Raw genomic sequence first — 25,906 nt, forward strand, 5'->3', positions numbered from 1 at the left:
TCACCAATCTGAGACAGTTCCTTTGTGATGTTGATGATACCACTTTATCTTGCATCTCTGGATTGGATGGTTAGTGGAACACAAATACTTGATGTTATATGTATAACTGTATTTATTATTATTATTAATGATAACTGTGATATAGACTATTGAAGTAGCAATGTAGAATAAACGATGTTTTTGTAGATCTCATAATCATCATTTTATCCAACATATAAAAAGGATACATGACGCAGCCAGTAGTAGATTTAAAGAAAATGAAAATCTTTTTTAAAGAACCATGCTGCATCATCACTTGTGAACAACTTTAAAGATATTCTAAATTTTGAAATATGATGGGAAGTTGTTTACGATGAAATCAAAACTCTCATCGCTGGTAAGTGGGTTGTTTATTTTTATTTGAAGTGGCTAAAATATGTATATATAAATTATTTGAAGATTTTAATTAAATATGGGTGGATTAAAGCCACCAAATAAAATAAATTTTGAAAGAAATTTAAGAGAAAATTGGAACAAATGGAAACAAAATTCCAGATCTACATGTTAGAATCTGGAGGTATTACTAAATCACCTGAAATTAAAGTAGCTATTTTATTGCATATTATTGGTGAAAAAGCACTTGAAAAGTTTAATACTTTTAATTAAGTGAAGAACATAAGAAGGATGTTAACAAAGTAATTGAAGCTTTCGAAAACTATTGCATACCAAAAGCAAATGAAAGTGCTAACAGACATATATTTTTCTGTCAAACACAACATATGGGCCCACCAGCGGCTGAGCGGTAAAGTCGCTGAACACTGGTAGTTCGGTCCGAGGTTCGAATCCCGCGAACGGGCTGGCTGCATGGGTGTTTTCGTGGTTTTCCCCACGTGTAACATGTATACGAGCCAGTTTCCCTTAGAAAGTCCTCAATGAAAGGCATCCCTCCTCTTAGGCAGATAGCCCTAGTGTGCTTTGCCATAATTAAATACACCAACACCAACACCAAAGACAACATATAGGCCAATTGTTTGATGATTTTTTAACAGATTTAAAGAAATTAAGTAGTACACCAGTGGATTTGCAGAATTAAAATATAATTTTAATAAGAGATAGAATAATAGGTGGAATTTTAAGTAAAAATCTTAAAGATAGGTTATTAAGATAAGTTAACATTGGAAAAATGGATTAAAATGTGTAAAACTTCTGAATTAGCAGAACTTCAGCTGAAAATTTTAAAAGAAAAGAAAATAGAAATGATCAATCAGAATAAAATTCTAGCTTCAGAAGAAAAAAGTCAGTTGTGTAAGACAAAATACCATATTAAACAAAATCAACAAATTATTAAATCATCTTCAAACTACCAAGGAGATAAGTATAATAATCCAAAACCATGTAGAAAATGTGGAACTTTTCATAAGTTATACAGTTGTCCTGTTTATAATAAGATTTGCTTATACTGTAAAAAGAAAAACCACTTTTCTAAAATGTGCCCTTATAAAAATTTTAATGTTGTACAGAATAATTTAGACCACGAGTTACATTATAATGGTAATGAATATCAGTAAAAGATAAAAATCCAGTTTCTAAAAATAAAACAGAATGGTTTGAAAGACTAAAAGTTAACATATCTAAATATTTATTTGTTAAGTTGGATACGGGTACTCAGTGTAATAAGTTGCCTAAATTTAAACAATTAAATTTAAGAGATAAACATTTGACTGAGTCAAAAGTCACTTTAAATAATCACAATGGTTCTAAAATTGATGTAGATGGAAAACTAAGTTCGTATGTGAGACATCTAAAGGTGATAAAGATGAAGTAGAATTTCAAGTAGTAGCATGTGATAAACTGTCCCAGCTATTTTAGGTTTACCTACATTGCAAAAATTAAACCTAGTACAAAGGATTTGTACAGTAAATCCTGAGTCTAATGAAAAGTTGCCAGAATTTTTAAAAGGATATCAAGATTTATTTAAACGAACTGGGAATTTAGCTGGATATACCTATCACATTAAATTAAAACCAGACACTGTTGGTAAAACAGGGTTCGTACACATTTCTGCACATGGAAATTCAGTACTTTTAAGGAATTTTAAGGACCATTAAAGAAAAAAATTAAGGACCTATGAGCAGATGAGAACTCAATAAATTCAATTAAAAATATTATCTATGCCTAAAATTCACTTTTGTAATACCATCCTAAAAATAAAATAGATCCGCAAGTAGTATGCATTATTACTAAACATGAATTAATTAACATAATTATTAATAAGTTAGACAATAAAATAAACTTTATGCAATTTATCAAGTAGCATTAAAGATTTTACACTTATAATAGTTGAACATATTTGAAAGATGATAAGTGACATTTATGTTTTACTAGCTTTATGTTGATTTTTTTTACGTCTCATTTTGTCACATACTTGGTCAGTCTAGAGGTTTAGTAAATAGCATGTAGATTTTATGTCAAGCGGCATAGGTTAAAATGAGAAGTAAGATCATAAGCAGCATGATTCGTAACAAAAGACTGAATGTTGTCACCACTGCTGCTTGTCTAGATAGAGACCTGCTGATTAGAACAAACCTGAAAGGCCTGATGTAGGCACGGTTGGCAAGTGTTGAAAGTTAGTTAGGCTCTGTTTGATGCAGTTAGTAAGTTTTTTTGTATTATTTTAAGTCTCACTAGATGAAAAGAATAAGATTTACTTAAATTTTTACATTTTTGTGTTTTATCTTGTGACCACAGTGACTATTAATGAAAGACAATAGCTCGCTCTAATAGGTTACAGGTTTTGGAGGACAGGGGCACCTGGTGTCCAACATAGGTAAACAGGCGTATATCCCTGCCCTCCTTTATCTAGCAGCAAGAACTCCCTGGAGCCCCAAGAGGCTGCTTCAGGAGTTTATTGAGACATGAAAAAGGCTGTACATGGCCAAACAAGTGGGCTCATGTTTTGTTTTACAGATCTGGAGAGACTTTGACTGAACAGATATGGCAAGGAAACAAAAATGTTGCAGAATTTAAAAAAAAAAAAAAAAAAAAGGAGGCTGCAAGAGCAAGAATTAAAACATGCAAAAAAATATAATTAAGGCATGTCTTGAGCTAAATTGCTAGGATAATGACCTCAGGTGGCATGCGGTGCACAGTATGTTGAGTTCTGTGCTACGAGTTCGTAGGGCATAGATTACACAAGCGTTTGCACATAAGGTTGTCCATGGTTGTGTAGTTCATACAGCTAAACAGTTTGCACATGTGTGTAGTCGCAAATAATTCGCTGTTTGCATGTGTTGTTCATAATTTGCACATAGTATACAGTTGCTTCAGGTCTCTGTTTACGAACGTGCACAGGAGGATGCAGCTGGCAGCAGTTGTAGTACATGAGGATGAACATTTACACTCTCTGCAGTTTCACAGTTTGCGCATTAGTGGAGTGCAGGCATTGCACATTGCTTGTGACAATTTCATGGAACCTAAAATATTTGAAGTCAATACTCTTTGGTTGCTCATGTAGATCATGTTCTTGTTACTGGGAAGCTGGCAAGGGTTTAATGTGGCTGGCACACATCTTGGCCCATGGAGGCTAATGCATTGATGGTTTTGCAGATTTGTGTTTTTGTTGGCTTAATGATGATAATGTAATGCTGGAAGGCCTCAGTTATTATTGTGGGATGCTTAATATGAGTTAAGGTTGTCAGTGGGCAGTGGAAGATGTAATGATCAGGTGCTCCTTCTCAGCCGCAGATGCAGGTGTCTGTGTTGGAGATATGGTGTCTGAAGTAATATGAAGGGAAAGGGCCGTGTCCAGTGATATGTCTTGTGAGTTATGGGGTTGCAATGAGACAGGCCGTTGACACTTTTGGAAGAAAGATATAGGTACGGCGACCTGTTTCACTTGTGTTCCATTCATGTTGCCACTCTCTTGAGGACTGCTTGATGCAATATTGGTTTTAAATGAGACGGCGGAACTGGGATATTCTTTCAATGGACGTCGGGTGCGTTGGCAGCTTCCTTTGCCAGGACATCTGCACCCTCGTTGCCCTCTGTGCCCTCGTGCGCCTTGACTGTGGTTAGTTGAATACTGCTATATCTGCTGTGGTAAAGTTGACTCTGTATACCTGTAATTACTGGTGATGAGTGGCGGTGATTCAGGATGACATGGAGAGATGATTGGCTGTTGGAGCAGATGCAAATGGGATGCTGTGTGATTCTTGTAGTTTGTAGATTTTATGTCAAGCGTCATAGGTTAAAATGAGAAGTAAGCATAATCAGCATGATTCATAACAAAAGACTGAATGTTGTCAGAGCTACTGCTTGTCTAGAGAGAGACATGCTGATTAGAACAAAACCTGATGTGGGCACAGTTTGGGCTTTGTTTGATGTAGTTAGTGTCGTAGCTTCGTGTAGAGTTCCAGGGGTTGTAACCCAGTTAATATACTTTAAGGTTTCAATACGCCACTAAAGCACTAGAGGTGATAAGTTGTTTTGTATTATTTTAAGTCTCACTAGATGCAAAGAAAAAGTTGTATAGTCTCACTAGATGCAAAGAAAAAGTTGTATAGTCTCACTAGATGCAAAGAAAAGAAATACTTCAATTTTTTGTGTTTTATCTTGTGACCATGGTGAGGATTAATGAAAGGCAATAAATAACTTGCTTTAATATGCAGAGATAATTTTTAAGGGTATGCAATTAGTTATAAATAATTAAATTAGGTTATTAGATAATCTTAGTCAGGATTTACATGGCCACTACTAAATTTTATTTTTTAATAATATTTGTTAGAAAATCCCTATTAAAATCAAAATCTAATCAAATTTCATTGTTTAAAATACATGTAATTTATGACATTGATTCTTAAATGATATTAGGATAATTACACATTAAAAGCTACAAGAAAACTGAACAAAATATTTATCTGTCATTTTAATTTGAAGCCTTCCCAAACATTTTGGCTATTTTATATCGATTTCCTTCTCTTTAAGATTCTTTTCTAACAATTAGAGATTTATCTCAATATGCAAACCAATTCTCTCGCTAGTTTCTGCATGCTTTATCTCCTAACTTGTCAACCTCTCCACAATGTACCTATGAGGGTTTACTTGATCTGGTAAAAGTTAAATAGTCCAAAACCCCCAACAGACATGAAGCAAATTATCACTATGTCTGAAAGTAACTACAATATCAGACAAAGGCTTAAATAAGCCTCTTAGAACATAAAGACATGTTCTAATGCTAACAAAATCAACTACAGCTCACGGTGATGTAATTAAACAAGAACAGTCAAATTCAAACTAAAAATGTGGACTAGTGGTCAAAGATTATACAATTTAATTTTAATTTAATCTGGCTCAGTAACTCTATCATAAGAAGAAATAGAAAGGGAACATTTATGGAGATTTCCGGTTATGTTTTACCACCAATCCTCGAATTCCATATCACAGATTATGTTCTTACTGCATTAATATAAATACTAACGAGACATAGTGCACAATAAAAATTAAACTTTATTTAGGAACATCGCGCATACTCCCCGACAGCCTGCCTGTTTCGCTCTGCTCGCTACTCGTAAGAAATTTCTCCTCTAGGGTTGCCACACTTATCGGAGGGCGCAAGGCACGCTCCTTATCGCCATCACCACAGAGTTTCCCCCCAGTTCCTTTAATGACTATTCAAAGGAACGACATAGGTTATGAAATTATCTCAGAGTATCCGTACTGTCGGGTATTTTTACATGATTACAAAATTAGAATAGATCAAAATGAAATTCAATATATAACAAGGTATTGACACATATAATAAACATGAAATAACAAGAAATATGTTAAGATATGAATTTTAAAAAAATGTTTTAAATTGTTATGTAAGAAGCAAGTTTCTTAGGGAAGTGAACATGTCTTCCCGATCTGGTGACAGTTTGTGTCTTAGAGAGTTCGTTTGCAGATTTATTCTGCTGAACTGTCTTTAAGTCTTTACTTGTTTTCAGTTCAGGCAAATTAGAGTCCGAAAGCAAATAGGCTGGTTTCACACGGTCTATAGACACAGTAGATTTCAGACCGTTAACATCAATTGTGAAAGTTTTGTCCGTTCTAGAAAAGACTTTATGCGGACCTGTGTATGGTTGGCACAGAGGTGGCTTTACTTGATCGACACGTAAGTATACATGCGTACACGACTTTAAGGTAGCACTTACGTAACATTTTTCTTGGCAATGTGCAGATGTTGCTATTGGATTCAATTGTTGCATTCTATGCCTAAGATTCGTGATAAATTGTGTGTCATACGGAGATATCTTAGATGACGTTATCATATCACTAGGCAGCTTGAGAGTTGTGCCGTACACCAGTTCAGCACAAGATGACTGTAGATCTTCCTTTACGGCTGTCCGAATACCAAGCATAACAACTGGTAGTGTTTCAGTCCAGTTATTGGTCTCGTGAGCCTTGAGAGAAGATTTTAAATGTCGATGAAATCGTTCAACAATGCCGTTGGACATTGGATGATAGGCTGTTGTTGTGATTCTGTTCGTACCCAAAATGCGCGTGAATTCTGCAAAAAGTGCGGATCTCATTTGAGAACCTTGGTCTGTTGTTATGATCGATGGGCAGCCAAAACGAGATATCCAACAGTTGAAGATGGCTCTGCAAATGGTTTCCGTTTTCATATCCGGGATGGGAATGGCTTCAGGCCATCTGGAGAATCTATCTATTAGAGTCAAAAGGTACACATTGCCTTCTGATGGAGGTAACGGTCCGACGATATCCATATGGATTTCTGAAAAACGTGCATCAGGAAGAGAGAATGTGCCCAGTGGTGCTTTAGTATGCCTAGTAATTTTCGATTTTTGGCAAGATTCACAGGATTTCACCCAATTTTTGATATGACGTTTCATATCAGGCCATACATAACGAGAACAAATAAGCTTCGTAGTAGCTGCAATTCCTGGATGTGACAGATTATGCAGATGATTAAAGATGAGTCTGCGAAAGGAATTCGGAACAAATGGACGAGGAATGTCTGTTGATATGTCACAAAGAATATTACCATCAGAATATTGGCACGGTTTAAATTCCAGTTTCAAAGATGATGTGTTGTTTTTGAGAAGGTCTTGTACCTCCGGATCATGCCGTTGAGCTTCCGAAAATTTTTTAAAATCCAAAAATGGAGATTTTGTTATGGAATCAATTTCGATTCTTGAAAGAGCGTCAGCAACGACGTTTTTTGAACCTTGCACATGCCTAATATCAGTAGAGTACTGAGAAATAAAATCTAAATGTCGCAATTGTCGAGGAGAACATTTATGAGGGTTCTGTTTAAAAGCGTATATTAACGGTTTTTGATCCGTATAAATTATAAAATTTCTGCCCTCTAACATGTGTCGGAATTTCTTAATTGCAGAATAAATAGAAAATAATTCCCTATCGTACGCGGACCATTTCTGTTGACTTTTACTGAGTTTCATAGAGAAAAATGCTATAGGTTCCCATGTTTGTTGAGACAACTGCATAAGTGTGCCGCCGATTGCGACGTCTGAGGCATCTACCCAGATGCTTAGCTGGGCTCCGGGAATAGGGTGTCTCAAAAGGGTAGCCTGAGCAATGGCATTTTTGGCAGCAATAAAGGCTTGTTCAGCATTCTCGTTCCAATTTAATTGTGGGGATGAATCCTGAACACGAGAACGAGATTTCTTTTTATTAATATAGCCTTCTAACAATTTTATTAAAGGAGAAAGAATATGTGCTGCTTTAGGTATGAAACATCTGTAAAAGTTAAACATGCCTAAAAATCGGCGAAGCTGAGTGAGAGTGGTAGGTTGAGGAAAATCTAAAATACATTTGACTTTGTCAGGAAGAGGCTCAATTCCGTTTTCACTAAGGTGAAAACCTAAGAAATCAATAGATGTTTGACCAAAGGTGCATTTTGAAACATTTATGCAAAGTCCATATTCCTGAAGTTTGGAAAATAAAGCTTTCAAATGCCTGCAATGTTCCTCAGAATCTTTAGAGGCTATGAGCAAGTCATCGACAAAAGCGTAAACGCCTTCTAAATCCCGCGTGACTTCATCTATAAAACGTTGAAAAGTCGCAGATGCATTGCATAAGCCGAGTTGCATACGGATACTTTCGAATAAACCGAATGGTGTGCATATGGCGGTTTTGTGGATGTCGGCTGGGTTAATTGGTATTTGATGGTATGCCTTAATCAGGTCGACACGACTAAAAATTTTAGTACCGTGCAATGCAGCAGTAAAATCGGCTAAGCATGGAATAGGGTATTTGTCTTTTATCGTTTGAGCGTTCAATGCTCGATAATCTCCTACAGGTCTCCATTCCAGACTTCCCTTTTTTGGAACCATGTGAAGTGGGGATGCATAATTGCTGCTCGAAGGTCTCAAATGCCCCAATTGCATCATAGTTTGAAATTCTTGTTTTGCTATTTTTAAGCAATCTGGAGCTAACAGACGAGGTTTTGCAACCACAGGTGGACCTTTAGTTATGATATAATGAACGGTGTTATGTTTAACAGGTTGGTTAGGATCTGGTAATCTAGTAACTGAAGGAAATTCTTTTAAAATTTTGTGATATGGTGTATCATTAAATACAGTTTTTACTGAATAAATGCTTGCATTTTTCACGCAACCGACGGTTTTAAAATGCGTTTTTAAATCTTTGAGACATTTGTTTCTGAGATCAGGCACCAATTCAAAGAAATGGAGAAAATCTGCTCCAAGAATGGGTGTACTAACATTTGCTATAAGAAAAGTCCATGTAAACTGTCGTCTTAATTTGAAATCCAAAGAAAGTGTTTTTTGACCATAAACATGAATAGTAGAAGAATTAGCAGCGAAAAGTGCTTGTTGGGACGAATTCCGTTTTTGAGAATTATTTGCTGGAAGTAAGGACACGTCAGAGCCGGTATCGACCAAGAATGAAAGGTTTGTTCTACGGTCACGAACGAACAGGCGACGTGAAACTTGAGGCAAAGAATAAGTCGCCTCTATTCTTTGCTGGTTTCGTTTCCCTGCCATGAACAAGGTTTTGTACATTTGTCATCTCTACACTTTTTCCCAAAACGTCTATGATACCAGCAAACAGAATAATCTCTCCTTTTGGAATTGCTTCTTTCCCTATTGCGATCTCCGCGGTTTGGCGAGCGACCACGAGAAAGAGAAATGCGATCAATACGTTTGTTTAATTTTTCTATTTGTTTAAATAATTTATCCTCAAGAGACTGATCGACTGTGCGAGAAACGGCACAAGTCCCTGGGGTTGGATTTACTTCTAAAATTCTGTCGGCAATTTCTGCAGCTTTATCTACAGTTAAATTGGAAACCGCTGCCAAAATAGACTGAACAGTCGAAGGCAAACGTTGAAGGAATAATTCTAACATTAAGTTATCAGGAACATTTAAAGATTCTGCTCGACGTTTCATATTTCTAAGCAAATCGGAAGGTTTTCGAGAACCTAATTCTTCTCCAGATAATAATTGGCGAATTTCTTGCTGAGAAGATTCTCCTGAACGATTTATTAACTCAGTTTTAAGCTTTGCATATGGATCAATAGGGTCTGGTTTCATAAGTAAATCCCGTACTAGTGATGCGATATCTGGAGGAAGATGAGAAACTACATAATTATATTTAGTAATGGATTCTGTGATAGGTTTGTGGGTGGCAAGAGGAAAAGTACTTTCACACATAATAAACCATAAAGATGGGTCTGATCGGTTATAAACCGGAATTTGGACGGCATGAACATCAGACATTGTGCAAGGTTTTTAAGCCAAAATAAAAGCAAAAATTTAACTAAAGAAAATGAAATTAAATGATAAGTAAAAAACAGAATTATAAAATGATCTATAATTACTACTCATCTGTGATCCGGAGGATGAAAACCGATGTAATCCATTACTTCTGGTTTGGAGATCTTGAGTGATGGCTTGTAGTCAAAACCGAAAGTGTTTGAGAACTGTTCATACGATTTAACACAGTCCAGGTTACCATTATGGAGATTTCCGGTTATGTTTTACCACCAATCCTCGAATTCCATATCACAGATTATGTTCTTACTGCATTAATATAAATACTAACGAGACATAGTGCACAATAAAAATTAAACTTTATTTAGGAACATCGCGCATACTCCCCGACAGCCTGCCTGTTTCGCTCTGCTCGCTACTCGTAAGAAATTTCTCCTCTAGGGTTGCCACACTTATCGGAGGGTGCAAGGCGCGCTCCTTATCGCCATCACCACACATTATAGTAAAGGCTGAAATCATAAACCTTTGGGTAATTTACATAATAATAATTGCACATATTTTTGAAGAATAATTTTCTTTATGTATTCATTTCTTTCTACAACATGTTTCCTTTTCATTTTAGGATTTTTGGATTTAATTAAGGATTTGTGTTATTCTAAAAAACATTAAATGAATTTAGAATGTATAAAAAAAAAGTGGCTAATTTTATTTCTTTAGTAATATGAACATTCTGAAGAAATATGAAATATATATGGTAAAGGCCGGTTACAGAGCTGGTGTCTCAGAATTTTTAGAATTTAGTGACACACCGAACAGCAAAATTTAGAAATGGCAAAACTTTTAGAATTTAGAGCAGACATTGGAAACAGAATTTAAAAAGACACTAGGCAGCGGAATTTAGGACCCATAGAGATTGCATCAGCTGGGAAAATGCCTATGCTCTGTGTATGATGCATTAAGACATATTAGATGAATATTTTAAATTGTAAGTTTTTCAATTTCTTTATTAATAAAAAAAATCCCTTTCTATAATGCCTGCCCATGGGATAAGATTAGAAGCATTTTTGATGTTTTCCATGTTTGTGCCAAGTGAAAAGTAGAGAAAATAAAGGAAAGATAAACATGTTAAGAAAAAGATTCTAGTATCAGGAGTAAAACATTCAAATATGTTTTCATTCTTCCAGAGGTTCTCTAAAAAGCAAGAAATTCATCACTAACTTTCTTTTAAATACATCCATTACGTGTTGATACCATGGAGACATTTTTTCTTTTGTCACATATTTCTCGAATCTTCTAGAATCGTGGGTCTAAAAATCTTGCCTTCAAATCCTTCTAAACTTTCCAAGCTGCAATGTCTAAAATACTAAAGAAAAATTATCCCTACCAATTCTGTAACAGCAAAAGGCCAGAAATATCTTGGGGGGAGGGGAAGGAGAGAAAACTGTAAAATTAATTTTATAGAGAAAACTGATGCATATTGAGAATTTTGAATATTCTAAGACAATTAAATGAGAAAAACACTTGCTATGAAAAAATTAAAAAGAAGACATTTTTAATTAATTGCATAGCTAATTTTGCTTTTGCTAAGTGCTGTTTGCTGTAAATCTTGCTTTATAGCATTATACCTTGTTTATTTCTCAGATCCAAATTATTGTATAATAAGTGGCCAAAATGAAACTTTATAATACGACAGCGAAAAATAATTTTTTTATTTTAATGTTGTTTTTTAAATATAATTTCAATATATTACCATTATTTTAATGAAATTTATCAATGTTACAATGTTTCAGAAAAAAATCGTCGAAAAATTCTCAGATCTTGGAATTAAAAATTTTCTATAGAAACTGATCTAAAAATCACCAAATTTAGAAACGTTTAATAAAAGAATTGACATCCCCAAAAGCGAAAAATTGTTTAAGAGCTCTTTATTAGAAAAAATGAGTTTCAAAATGTTTATGTTTCAGTCACAAAAACAGATAGAAATTTCAGATGATTAAAATTAAGGACCTTCTGCTAATTTTGGCCAAAATTAAGGACTTTTAAGGACCAAAAATCGATTCCAAAAAATCTAAGGACTTTTAAGGACTCTTAAGGACCGTACGAACCCTGTTAAAAATAGAGCCCTGTAGAAAAATTCCACTGAGTTTATTGAATCCATTAAAAAAAAGGAACTGGCAAAAATGGAAAAAGATGGTACATAAAGAAAGTTAATCCACCTACAGAATTTGTGAATTCATTAGTTGCAGTAAGAAAAAAGGATGGTAATTTAAAAGTGTGTTTAGATCCTCAGCACCTTAACCAAAATATACTGGGAACATTATCACAGACCAACCTTTGAAGAAATTTCATCTCAAATGTTAAATGCAAAGGTGTTTAGTTTTTAGATGCCAACAAAGCATTCTGGCAAATTAAACTATCAGATTCAAGTTGTGAATTTACTACATTAAAATACTCCGTTTAGCAGCTATTGTTTTTTAAGGTTCCATATGGATCAAATTCATCACCAGAAGTTTTTCTGAAATTTTTAGTGATGCAGAAGGAGTTCAAATATAGTATATAGATGACTTAGTACATTGGGAAAAAGATAAAAAAGAGCATAATTTAAGATTAAAGAAGTTGTTGGACAGCGTCAGAGAAAAGAACACACAAAGGATCGCACAAAGGTCTCCTGAAAACTATTCAACTTACTTGGAATTGTTTTCACGTTAGAAAATTTACTGAATGATCAAAGTAAACAGCAACATCTCTGATTGATTGTCTTGCTTCAATGCATCCGACAATATGCCAGCACTTACTACCTGCCATAGGAACCTTCATCCAGCCACAGGAACACAATATCATCAAAAATTATCCTATGAAAGTTATACACACTTTGTATCAGCATTTAAACGAACCTTCTCAAACCCTTCAGAGTACTGGCATCTTTAACAATTGCCTTATTAGCATGTCTGAAGAGACAGTTGTGATTGACGGTAGTAACGTATCATCTGCATCTACCGCTAGTCTTAGCCGCTCAAGTTCAACTAAGCTTTTGTAAAATTGCTAATTTTCATTACATGCTCAACTTTTTGTAGCCAGTGTATTAATTAATACTACTTGAAATCTAAATTTTTATATGATCATAAAAGCTTTTTACAAATAGCTCAATGCAAATCAACCCAGTTGAACATCAACATTAAAATTGGTCAAACTTGCTGCATTTACATAGAATTAAACAAGACATGATTTTTGGCATGCATGCCCAAAACAAGATAGGGGCTTACTTGGGATTAAAAAAATTAAAAGTGGAAAAACAAAACTGAATATAGAAATATACAAAGCAGTTTGACACAGATAAAAACTATGTAAAAATTAAAATTGCAAAACTTAAAAATTTTTCTCTGTATTTTATCAATTTCTTCTTTAAATCATGTTTGCAGCTTGTACAAAGATTTTACATTTTGCTTATATCATTATCTAGGTGATTGATGTACAAAAAGCAACTCTGCATGGTCTTTTGAAAGCTTAACAAGAACCATTTGCTCTTTTAAATTGAGATATACGAGGCACGTCCAGAAAGTAAGTTCCGTTTCAATTTATCTCCGCTGCAGCTCTGCGATCACAGTTCCACACATGCGCAGTAGACGCTCTGTATCAAGGAGAAGAAAAGTGCACCATTTGGAAATCGCTGTCAGTCACATACGCTTTGTTGTGCTTGTTTACAATGTTGGTGTTGATTGAAAATCCCGCCGCTTGTGAAATCAGATCTGTGATTCGTTTTCTGAATGTGAGGAAAGTGAAACCTAGTGAAATTTATCGGCAAATTTGCGATGTTTACGGACCAAAAGCGATGAGTGATTCAATGGTGAGAAGATGGGTTCGATTCAAGCGATTGATGACAAGATCCATGAAAACCGAAGGTTTACGATTACTGCTCTCGCTATGGAATTTCCCCAAATTTCCCGATCATTAATGCATGAAATTGTTACCGAAAAACTGAAATTTCGTAAACTTTGCTCATGTTGGGTACCAAAGATTCTTACTGAGCAACACAAAACAAAACGGATGGGTAGTGCACTTCAGTTTTTGACCCGTTATGCTGAAAGCGGCGAAGAATTTCTGACACAGATAGTCACAGGAGATGAAACTTGGGTTTCTTACGACACCCCTGAAAGTAAGCGGCAATCAGTGGAATGGAGGCACACTTCATCCCCAGCAAAGGTTAAGCCGAAGCAAATCTTGACACCTCGAAAAATGATGTGCACAGTGTTCTGGGACTGGAAAGGCATCTTATTCATTGATTTCTTACCGCGTGGTCAAACAATCAGAGCAGATGCTTATTGCGAGACACTTTGGAAATTGCGCCGCACAATACAGAATAAGCGACGAGGATTGCTGTCAAAAGGTGTTTTTCTTCACGACAACGCACGACCACACATTGCAAATGTGACGAAAAACCTCCTACAGGGATTTGGGTGTGACGTGTTTGACCATCCTCCGTACAGCCCTGACCTCGCTCCTAGCGACTTTCATCTGTTCTTCCACCTTAAGTCTTTCCTTGGCGGTCAACACTTGAACAATGACGACGAGCTGAAAGAAACTGTTTCCAACTGGTTGAAGACACAGGCGGCAAATTTCTATGAAGAAGGTATACAAAAACTTGTGCCCCGCTATGACAAATGCCTGCAATATTTCGGCAGTTATGTGGAAAAGTAGTTTAAGAGTTGTTGAATTTTGTGCAATAAATAACTTTTCTGTAGCTGTACACAATTTACTTTTATTACCAAACGGAACTTACTTTCTGGACGTACATTGTATAATTATGCATAAAAAATTCTGTTGATATTGGAATCCCTTTAATCATTTCAGTGCAGCATAAAAAAAATCTAATAGATAAAAATATCATTAAACAAATATTAAAATTCATCATACTTTGTAAGGAAAACATTTGTTTAACATGCATGGTTAACAATTGCTACTTTAATTGTATCATTCCGACTTTCTAAAAATATGTTTAACCTTTTAAAAGTGCAAATTAAATGCATAAATAAAACAACTATAAATATAATTAATTAAGCATTCACATACATTTAAATCAACAAATCAAAAACTGATGAAATGTCCATTTTTTAAATACAAAAACCAAAATGAATAAATAATTGCTTAATAAAATTTTGGTCTACATTTAGTTCTTTATGTTTAATAAGCTTAAACCAACACTGAACAGCATTATTTCATTTTTAGATTTTGTTTTTATTTAGTAAAATGCATGTTTTCAAAAGGATCCAAATTAGAGCTGTTCCTTGGATGGGCTGATCATAATTCTGTCAGACAAAAACAGGACGAGGGAATAAAAATTTGATAAAGAAAACTAAAAAAATTGCTACATAAGAATACTGATGATGAACACTTTTATTCTACAGATAACTCTGCAAAATCTTTGTTATTATGAAAGAAAAAATGCATATCTTCATGCTAGTACCATGCATTTTTTCAGATTAAATTTTCAATTTTCAAATATGTTCAAATTCTATTACAATTAATATGAATTTCATTAGTTTGATATTAAGTCTGGATTTCTCCTTAAACTGCATTCACAGCAGAAAGTATATTTTTCACCAGAACCACCCTAAGCATACACGGAATAAGCTCTACCGCATCAAAAAAATCTTGTACTTTCTGATTATGCACTCCCACCAAAAAGTCTCGAAAAAGCATGCATGAGACAAGGCAGTATGTTGTCAAAGTAGTTATATGGCAATCCATGATGCTGCTGTAAAGTACATATGAGGCAGCCCTGATATGAATACAGCACATTGGTTTTGATCGGTGAGCGATGCCGAAGCTGTATAATGTAGAGTTTGTGCAAGACTGATTTTTTTTTTTTTTTTTAAGTGAAAACAGATTGCTGTGTACATGGGAAGAACAACAGCACAAAAAAGAAACCAGGCATGAGTGTAGCACATATGTGTTTTGGCAGGAGCGCAATGCCGAAGTTATACAATTTTGAGTTCATGCAATTCTCTCATTTTTAATGCAAAAACTGATCACTGTGTAATGAAGAGAAAAAGAGTACAAAAAAAAAAGGATTTCTCAAAAATGGTAAGTGTTTTATTACCGATGTTCCTTACCTGATTTCATTCTGTGTGGAATTCTCAGAGAACTACTAGTTCAAAAATGGCTGTTGCATTTCCTGCATTAGTTACCAACAAGTTTGCAACTACACCAAAGAGCCATTACATTACGACCACCCTCCAACTATAACAATGGGCTTGCACAGGAACAAAACCACTGCATGTGCACAGCTGATGTTGGAGTATGTAAAGCAGCCATGTATTGTCTTTCCAAACATAGCGAGATTAACAACATAATGGGAAAAGCAGGTGTTTATCAAACTTAAAAAAAGGTCAAATTGTTATGGCTCGCCGACTGGAAACGTCAACATCAGAAACAGCACACATGCAGTTGTTGTGAGCACACATCGAAAGCGGTGTATGGATGGTGAAATGACAAGTCACCAGCCAGCTGTGTGTTGTCGACAGCAAATTGATTCTAGAGGAAAGCGGGCCAACAGCCGAAATCACCAAAAGCTACAACAGTGGTGACTCGGGCAGTGCAGCGTACATTGCTGTGTACGGGTCTATGCAGCTGGAGGCTGAAGCATGTCCCTGTACTGATGGCACATCATCAGCAACTGCATCTGCAAAGGGCCAAGAAACATCAGAATTGGACATTAGATGAATGGAAGAAAGTTGCAAGATCCGACGAATCATGTTTTCTGGTCCATCATATCGACGGGCATATGTAGATTTCTAAACAAAACCCTGGCTACAGTGTGGGCAATGTTTTAATGGAGCACATTAGGACCCATAATCTCCATAGAACACTCCCTGATGTCTGTATGCTACATGAACATCGTTGCAAACCAGGTTCACCCATTCATGACAACAGTATTTCTGGGGGGGATGGTATTTACCATCAGGATAATGCACCATGTCATAAGGGTTGAATTGTCAGGGAGTGGCAGGAACAGTCCAGTGACTTTCAAGTCATGTCTTGGCCTCCAAATTCACCTGACATTAATCCAAAAGAGCATTTGTGGTCCCACCTGGAAAACCAAATTCGTGCTGCCATGCTACCCCCTCGCAATCAATGCCACGCCGGGTTCTGGCATTTTTAAGAGCAAAAGGTGGTCCTACATGTTATAACAGGGTGGTCAAAATGTAATGGCTCTTCAGTGTATAAAATTAGTAATGTAACAATCTTGAGTTTGGCACAGATTTAGTTTAAGATCTCAAACGACTTCAAGGTCAAACAGGTATAGGTACCTCTTTGTTAGGAGCAAAGAAATCTGTAAGACTTCTATTTCCAAGTTTGCAAATGCTCTCAAAGTCAGCAACAAGTCTGTAACTTTTGTGCAGGGTTGTAGATAATCAAAAAGGTAAAGAACTCATTAAAGTTGAACAGCAAAATACTCTAAAATGTTTACTTTGTAATGCTTGTAGCCCAGTCATTATTACTTATGTTATTCATATTTATCTTAAAAATACCAGTTATTTATCAACATCATATAATATGACAAAAATAACATGCCAAAGAACAAATGTTAAGCGTAACAGAGAACAAGAATCAGCTCAAGTTACATAAACTTTCAGGATTATACTTCTGAAAGTTAAAAGAATCTTCTTTAGCTGCATAAGTGGTGGAAATGATTTTCCTTTTTTCTTCGTTCACTCCTGCTGCTCAAGAAGGTTCTATTTAACCTTCCAAACTACAAGTCTGCAAATTTATACAACTTATGCTGACTCTTGTTGCTACAGTATTTTCACATAATACATATGTCCAGTAAAAATTGGAATGGCAGCAATGTATTGAAGATCTCTCATTTGGCAGTCCTAGTTAAAAATCTGTTTCGCCCAGAATCATTCTAACAGTGATGTTATAAAGCATGGATGTCCAAAGTGCAGCCCAAGGGCCACATGCGGCCCAAATGCAAATTATGAAAGCATTTAAATTTACACATTTTAATTTTAAAAAATGAACGCTTGAATTTGATTCATATATAATCGATACATTGACATTTGTTTTAAAATAAAAATTTTAATAAAAACATCTTAATATGTCACAATGTATTAAAACCCTCCACGTTCGGCTCCCGCGATTTCAAAAGGATGCAAAATCCATCTTGTAATATGGGTCACGTAAAAGTAGTGTGCATACGTTTATTTCATTTATTTTCAATACAGATCCTGCTTTTTCTCCATGTAGGCTAAGAATATTATAATATTCATATTTCACATCTCATTTTGCACCTAGATGGTGTTACAGGTTTATATCGTTGTAAGGGAGTACTATTGCTTCTTTCTTTCTTGACGGGAACTGTCTTTGTCTTTTGCGAGACCAAAATTTCAGATTTATAAATAATTATAAGTACAAGTTATATTATTAGCTATACAAATTAGTTAGCATGTGGTATCAGTTCATTTTATACTTTTGCAATTCACTAGAGTTCACAACTTGTAAAATATTTATACACCCTAAAACCGTTCCATGTGGTATATTTTACCACACATGAGAATTTACGTTTTGAATTATGTGTGTATCCACTCGATTTTATATTTCAAAAATAATCAACCGTTAATTGTCAATGTCTTTTTGCCGTAGTAAAACTTTTAAAAATTTTAAATATGTATACAAATTTTTAACAAATTACAAAGTTTGTATGCAGTATATTGCACTGCATTTTATGTTCCCGATTCTTGCATCAAATTCTTAAAAAGGTATGAATAATTCATATTCATTATGGATATTTTCTTATAAAATTAAAATATATAATTTTGTTAGATGACCTCCATATCATTTAAAAAACAAACAGAACATAAAAAAAGAAAAAACTGAAGCTGAAAAAAATGAGTTTTTAATGAAAACTGGACAGAGAAATAATTTTGTATTGAGGAGAATATTAAAGCACTTTGCTTAATTTGTAGGGACTTTGTGCCAGTTTTTAAAGACTACAATTTGAAATGCCATTATAGTCAAAAGCATGCCGCAATATATGATGTATAGCTCGGCATTTATCCTAAAGATAAAATGACAGAACTAAAAAGGTATTAATGTCTGAACAAAAGTTTTTTAAAAAGACAGCTACTTAAAATAATAACACTGCAAAAGCAAGTTATGTCGTAGCAAATTTGATAGAGAAAAAAAATCAAACCCCTATATTGATGGCGAATTTATAAAAGAATGTATGGAAAGCGTAGCAAACATAATTTGCCCTGACAAAAAAGTTGGATTTTTCTAAAATCAGTTTATCACACCAAACTATATCCACAGAAATTGAAGAGTTGGGGAATTGAGTTCAAAAGTCCCTAAAAAGCAAATGCATCAATTTTAAATTTTATTCATTAGCCATGGACGAAAGCACTGACACTTCTGACACGGCACAATTGGAAATCTTTATCAGAGGAATTGATGAACATTATAATATCACGGAAGAAATAGTTGCTTTAGTATCCTTAAAAGACACAACCAAGTCTTTAGATTTATTCGATGCATTAAAAAAAAAAAAAATGACGATGAAAAGGTTTGACTTATCTATGAAAAATTTATCAGCTATCATAACCAATGGAGTCCCTGCCATGGTTGGAAAAAATGGGGGACTCGTTAAAATGGTTAATAATGAAGCCATCAATGCCTGCAATATGATGTTAATGGCATATTACTGTATTGTATATCAGAACAATTTATGAAGAAAAATTTTTAAAATGGAAAGAGTATAGAGCGTTGTTATAAAAACCATTAACATTATAAGAGCAAAAGGACTTAATCATAGACAATTTCAAGATTTTCTTAAGGTAATGGGCACTGAATTTGCTGATGTTATTTATTATACAGAAGTGAGATGGGTCAGTAAGGGGAAAATGCTCAAAAGATATTACGATTTAAGATCTGAAATAAAAATATTTATGGAAACAAAAGGGAGACCTGCGATTGAAATTTGAAGACAAAGATTGTGTTTTAGATTTAGCTTTTTAGTAGTAACAGAACATTTGAATGATTTAAATTTGAGACTTCAAGGAAAAAATAAACTTATTAATAATATGTTCCAAACAATAATAGCGTTTGAAAGAAAGTTAAAATTTTGGCCCAATCAAATAAAAGTAAAAGATTTGACACATTTCAGTACTTTGGCTGCACATAAAGCTGCGAGTTGCATAAAATATGCTGCATTAATTTTTGATTTAATTCAAAAGAGTTTGAAAGCAGATTTCAAGATTAAAAATGAAGAGAATTTAAACATATTTTCTATCCCATTTTCTCTGGAAATAAGTAAATTACCTTCAAATCTTCAAATGGAATGCACTGAACTGCAAACTGAAAGAAAAATTTGAAAATGTTTCTTTACTGGAGTTTTATAAAGATTCCCTACCCCGCGATAAATATCCTAATTTTCACAATCATGCTCTATTAATGTCTTCAGTTTTTGGCAGTACCTATATTTGTGAACAATTATTTTCAAGAATGAAGCATACAAAAAACAAAATTAGGACAAAAATCACCGACAAACATCTTGAAAATGCATTAAGAATTGCAACCTCATCTATTGAAGACAATATCAATTTGCTTGTTCAACTCGACTTGTATAACTCGGAGAATTTTAAATCCTGTTACCATAAGCAAATGAATGGTACAGGGTGCTTTTCTGTTAACATGGCACCACTTACTGCCATTTGTAATGATGACGTGAAATTTAACTAGATGGTGATTCTAACAATATATATAATTTTATAGAAAGAATGTCCACTTTATAGTTCAGAATAAATATAAAAAACACTAATGTGGATATCACGCAACATCCTAGTACGGAATATGGGTAGAGTAGACTTTAAGGTACCCCTTGTATTATGGTGAAGTTGTTGTTTGATTTAGCGCCAAGTTGTTGTTTCATTTATGGTAGCCTGAGTAGTTGAATTTTATGGAAACCCTATTGTGACGTAATCGGGTGCATGATTCTGGGAAATTTTGAATCATGGGATGTTTTGTAAGCATTTTCGTGGTGTGTGTTAAAACCATTTAGATGGATTTGAATGGGTTTGTAGGAAGAAAGGTTCAGATGGTCACTATGTGAAGTGTTCTATCAGAAAGAGTACTTGGTTTGAAAAAAGTCATTTGAGTATGATTGATATTTTGATTTTCACATGGCTCTGGGTGTACACAGCAAACTCGAAAATCATGGTAAGTGAATATTTGCTTTTGGTAGTGCTTACATGTATAACATGTTTTTCTTTTTTATGTTATTTTATCGTTTGGTTTAAAATGTATTTCATTAAGACTATGTATTTCTTGTTTGCCTATATTGTAGAATTTAGTGCTCCTTTGACTTTTTAAGTGAAAATATATTGATGTGTACATGGACAAAGTAAAGGGAGTGCACAATGCAAGTTTGTGCAATTCTGGGATTTTTTTTAAGTGAAAATAGGTTGACGTGTACATGGATAAAGTCAAAGGAGTGCGCAATGCCACTTTTGTGCAATTCGGGGTTTTTTTTTTTTAAGTGAAAATAAGTCGGTGTGTATATGGATACCGAGTTTGTGCAATTGTTTGTCTTGTTATTTTGGCTTTGTGTAGCGGCGATTTTTGGCCTCTTCGCAAGCCAAAATAACGAGTCAAAGAATTGCACAAAATCGGTACCCATGTACAGCCAAAAATCACGAAGTTTCGCCAAGAGGTACCCTAAACTATACTTTTATCCGGAATATTAAATTACAGGCATTTTTTGCTGCAAACTTATTTCCTTGAATTTCATTAGATATATTTCTCATTCAACTAATTCAGTTCTCACTTCGCGGCAAGACAAAAATGCATAAAACTTCAAAATATCTTGATTAAAAACTAAAAATTTAAAAAAAAAAAAAAAACTTATAAAACACCAAATACATTTACAACAATTTTACAAAATTTATAATTATAAATAGAGTTTCTAAGCAAAAACAAGCAATTCAGCTAGTGGGCAAGATTTTTAAATGCACAAAACTCAAAGCTTACTTTTGGTCCCACTAGACAAAAAGACACAGAAGATTCAGAAACTGACTTAATTCACTATTCTGCTAAGTTCCAAATGTAAACAAATATGGCTGCTATGGTTAAAAAAAATCAGGCTTAGCCACACTTAAACAACTTTAAATTGTTGATAATTCTACAACTATTGCATGCAGATTAACTAAAGTCATAAAAACCTTAACTGGAAGATAAGAACAATGTAATTCAATCACTTTTAAAGCAAAAAAATGCACAATTTGCCAACATATAAGAATAAAAAAAAAATGAGCTCGCAGAGCCGAGTAACAGAGTGATACTTTTGGTGCGGCCGATTGCAACCAAAAAGGGCGGTGAACAACTACATATTATAGCAGTCCTATATACAAAATTTCAATGTTCTGAGGCTACTTATTTTTGAGTTATGCGAGATACATAACGTACATACGAACAGACATCACCAAAAAAAAAAAAAAAAATGCCTGAAAATTTCCATGATTACAATACATCCTCTACTCCATACAAGGAAGTAAAAATGAAAATAAATACATATAAAACAGATTTTACTAGGTCAGTTTTAATGAAGAGGAGGCATTACACAGAGACCAATTTAATGTAACATTGCTGAAAATATTTTAGTCTCTTCATGCAACTGATACCAAATTAATTCAATTCATTCGGAGGGTTGATGATGGCGGGAAATGCTATACTGGCATTTATTTTGAAATTTTGCATTACCCAACAACCTTACAAAAGTTCCTCAGCAAAAGATAAACATGTGAAACCCCCTAAAAAAATGAAAAGCTATAGGAGAAAATTACTGTATAGAGTTTAGTCTTCTTAGGTAGCATAAAATAGACTAAAACTCTAAAAGACGTTAGTGAATTTTCACTATGCCTTGTAAATACCACAGAGACATGGAAAAGTTGCAAAGGACACTTTCTATGTCCATGTTTATTTGATTCAAATAACTGAATCAATCAAAAATTTAACAGACAGCATTGACTTGTGCTTAAAGAAGCCAACAGTTATGCCTTATATCAAAGACAATAGATTAACTAAAACTCCATTTATATATATTTAAGTCTATCCTGTTGAGAAAAAGCTTAGCTTAATCAAGGTTATGGTTATTCCTTCATTTGGGGATTTAAACTTAATTATTGGCAAGGTTTATTTTTGCTGTTTTACATAAAAAAATTTTATAGTTTATTTTATTTGAAATATTAATGAGGTAATCAAAAAATTAAAAAAGTATTTGAAATATTATCAATATTCAAAAGTATTGTTCAGAAATGTGCATGGAGGTCTGGAACACAATAACAGGCAATAATCAAACAGGAACATAGGGTGGCATGCATGACCTTGACAAGAAAGAGTGCAATGAAAGATGAGGAAGTGTGACCAGACGTGAAGCTATAGAAAGTGTTATTTGTGTTTATGAGCATGCATGAGTACGAAGCTCTACTCGAATACGGGGTGACGGATTAGCTTCATTGCACCCATTCCACAGCCACCTCCATCTGGGTTGCACATACAAACTTATCTTAATATACGATCACTGAATGTAATCGTGTTCAAGACCTCCAGGCACATTTCTGGAACAGCTGGTACACGTGTCAGTGTGCATGGAGTTTTGTGTACTCACCACAAGATCTCTTTCCCCTCTGTGAATTTTGACAGATTCTGAAACTGAATTTTTCATCATAACAATAAGAAAAATAGAAAAAATATTTAAAAAGATGAGAAAAAAATTGAAATAAAAAAAGGTGGAAAATTAAACAGCAAAACGGAATCTAGATCATTATAAAAACAGTATAACAAAACAAGCATTTTGTCTAACACATGCAATAAAATATTTTGAAATTTTGATAACGAATGCATAAATTCAAAAAAGGAGAAAATTTGGTCTAATCCTGATGAAATTTAAACTCAATATATAAAACATTTCATGTGAAATTTTAGGAATAACACATTCCTTTCTACCATACAAGATTTTACATACTGCATATAGCATCAAGGTAAAGTAAAATATTAGAAATGGTGCATTTGCAGGAGGTTAAGCAAGATTCTTCCACAGCACAGAAAATCAGTCAGAAGAAATTTAATTTTTTACTTATTTAACAATAGTAATACATTTATATTTTATTCATATATAACACTACTTTATTACTAATCAATTTAAAGATTTTCATTATATGCATACTTAGCTTCATTTGTATGCCTACAATAACTGACTTTGGTAACATGTATAACATGCATAGCACTTGCTATGAAGTCTGCTCTCAGATCTATAAGTTTGGAATTTGAAATTGAATTTCAGTTGCTAAGAGCAATAAAAATAAATATTTAACAAATTCATTCAGAGAGAGCAGGAAAGAAGCCTTATAGTTAAAAAACAATCTACATCATCACTAATGCAGAATAACATACTGAAAATGAATAAAAATTCTATTACACTTTTTACTTTACTTTTCATAGAAAATTAATTAGTATGCAGGTTTTATCCTAGTATCCGGTGCACAAGGGATTTGGCTACTTTTGGCAAATTTATAAGTAGTAAACGGGACATACACGATAAGTAGTTAAACGGGTCATTTTGGTGGTGATAATTTTCAAAATTGTGCCAAAGCTGCACCGTATACTAGGATTTTACCAGTATGCATTTTATTGCAGAAATAATTAAACATTTATTTTCAAATAAGTTAAACTGCTAGTAGTGATTTTATCTCTTTAGAGCACGCCATTCATTATGAGCATGCCATTCATATCTTCCAGTTTCTTCCACTGTCCTGGAAGAAAGATGTTTCTTCCAAAAGAATGTCAAACTTATTATAAAATCAATTATTCACAGAAAAGGAATCAAACCAAGCTGGCGGTATCTGGAACCCCGAAAATATATCTGAACAACAACAAAAAAAAAAAAAAAAAGGGCCAAGTTGTATGGCTTTAAACCTATGATGGTTGGTGGAAAAGTAAAAAAAAAAAAAAATACTGATCACTAACAATTTTAGCACACTCTTGAAGATTGTATAACAGAAAAGAAGCCATGAACTATACTTTTATTTCTTTAGAACTTCAGTAGCAAATCATAAAAGTACAATATAAGAATTTTAATAATGAATAAAAGAACTCATTAGTTTTTACACATATATTGCACAACAAAAACCTAAGTCACAGATTTCTTTTTTACATTTGCATTATTAAAACATACTTAGAAAACTGATTTTATATCACCTGCTTATGATACTCTCCAAATGTTTTAACGGAAAATTCTGCATAGAAGGCAGCATTCTATATTCATTATACATAAAAATTTCTGCTAGTTTTTAATGCATCTGATTTCGGTTTGAATGTATATTGGAAGAAAAGGAAGGTAAAATCCTAGTATACGGTGCAGCCTTGACGCGATTTTGAAAATTATCGTCAACACCAAAAATGACCCAAACAACGTCTATGTACTATACACTATATACATACCCAAACAACGTCTATGTATATACTATACACTATACACTAAGTATATACTATGTATAACTATATATATTCTTTGAATGACCTGTTTACTACTCATCGTATATGTCCCATTTTTATTGCTCATCATAAAGTCGCCAAATCCTGTGTGCACCGGATACTAGGACTAAACCGAAAAGGAATCAAGGTACAAAATGAGAGAGTCATTTTTTAATTAAAATCAAGAAAATACCACTTATTCATGACATTTTGAGGAACTTTGAAATTTCAGGGCTAAACCCTCAGGGTAAGCAGTTCCAGAAAAAGTTATACAATACTTTTTTAATAGAAAAATTCTTTTTTCTTATCCTTTATCCTTTTTTTGTATACAAATTTAAACATACTACTACTTATATTTTAGTTATAATGCACACTTTCCAGATCACGTTTTTAAACTTTCTATCCTACACAACACAAAACTAAATATTAACTACAGTGCAATAGAACTATATAGTATACTACAAGACATGTAATTGTATGTATGTTGATGCATACAAGAGTAAGTTTGCATGCATAATTATAAAAAGCAAGAAGCATAATATGCAAAAATAAAACTGAAAAGTACTTAAAATATAAGCTTTAAGTATTATACAGATTAAGAACAGAAAACAGCACACAAGAAACTGCACTCTAAATTATATAACAATA

General features: G+C 33.9%; 1 protein-coding gene across 8 annotated transcripts in view; it reads right to left on the reverse strand.

Annotated features, from left to right (window-relative positions):
* Window positions 1-25,906, reverse strand: part of LOC118187517 (mitogen-activated protein kinase kinase kinase kinase 5-like) — a 170,604-nt gene that overhangs the window by 142,087 nt on the left and 2,611 nt on the right. The window lies entirely within an intron of this gene.

This window comes from Stegodyphus dumicola, chromosome X2 (genome assembly GCF_044657685.1).
Source record: "Stegodyphus dumicola isolate Sdum_Otavi_A_Nest chromosome X2, ASM4465768v1".
Lineage (NCBI taxonomy): Eukaryota > Metazoa > Arthropoda > Arachnida > Araneae > Eresidae > Stegodyphus > Stegodyphus dumicola.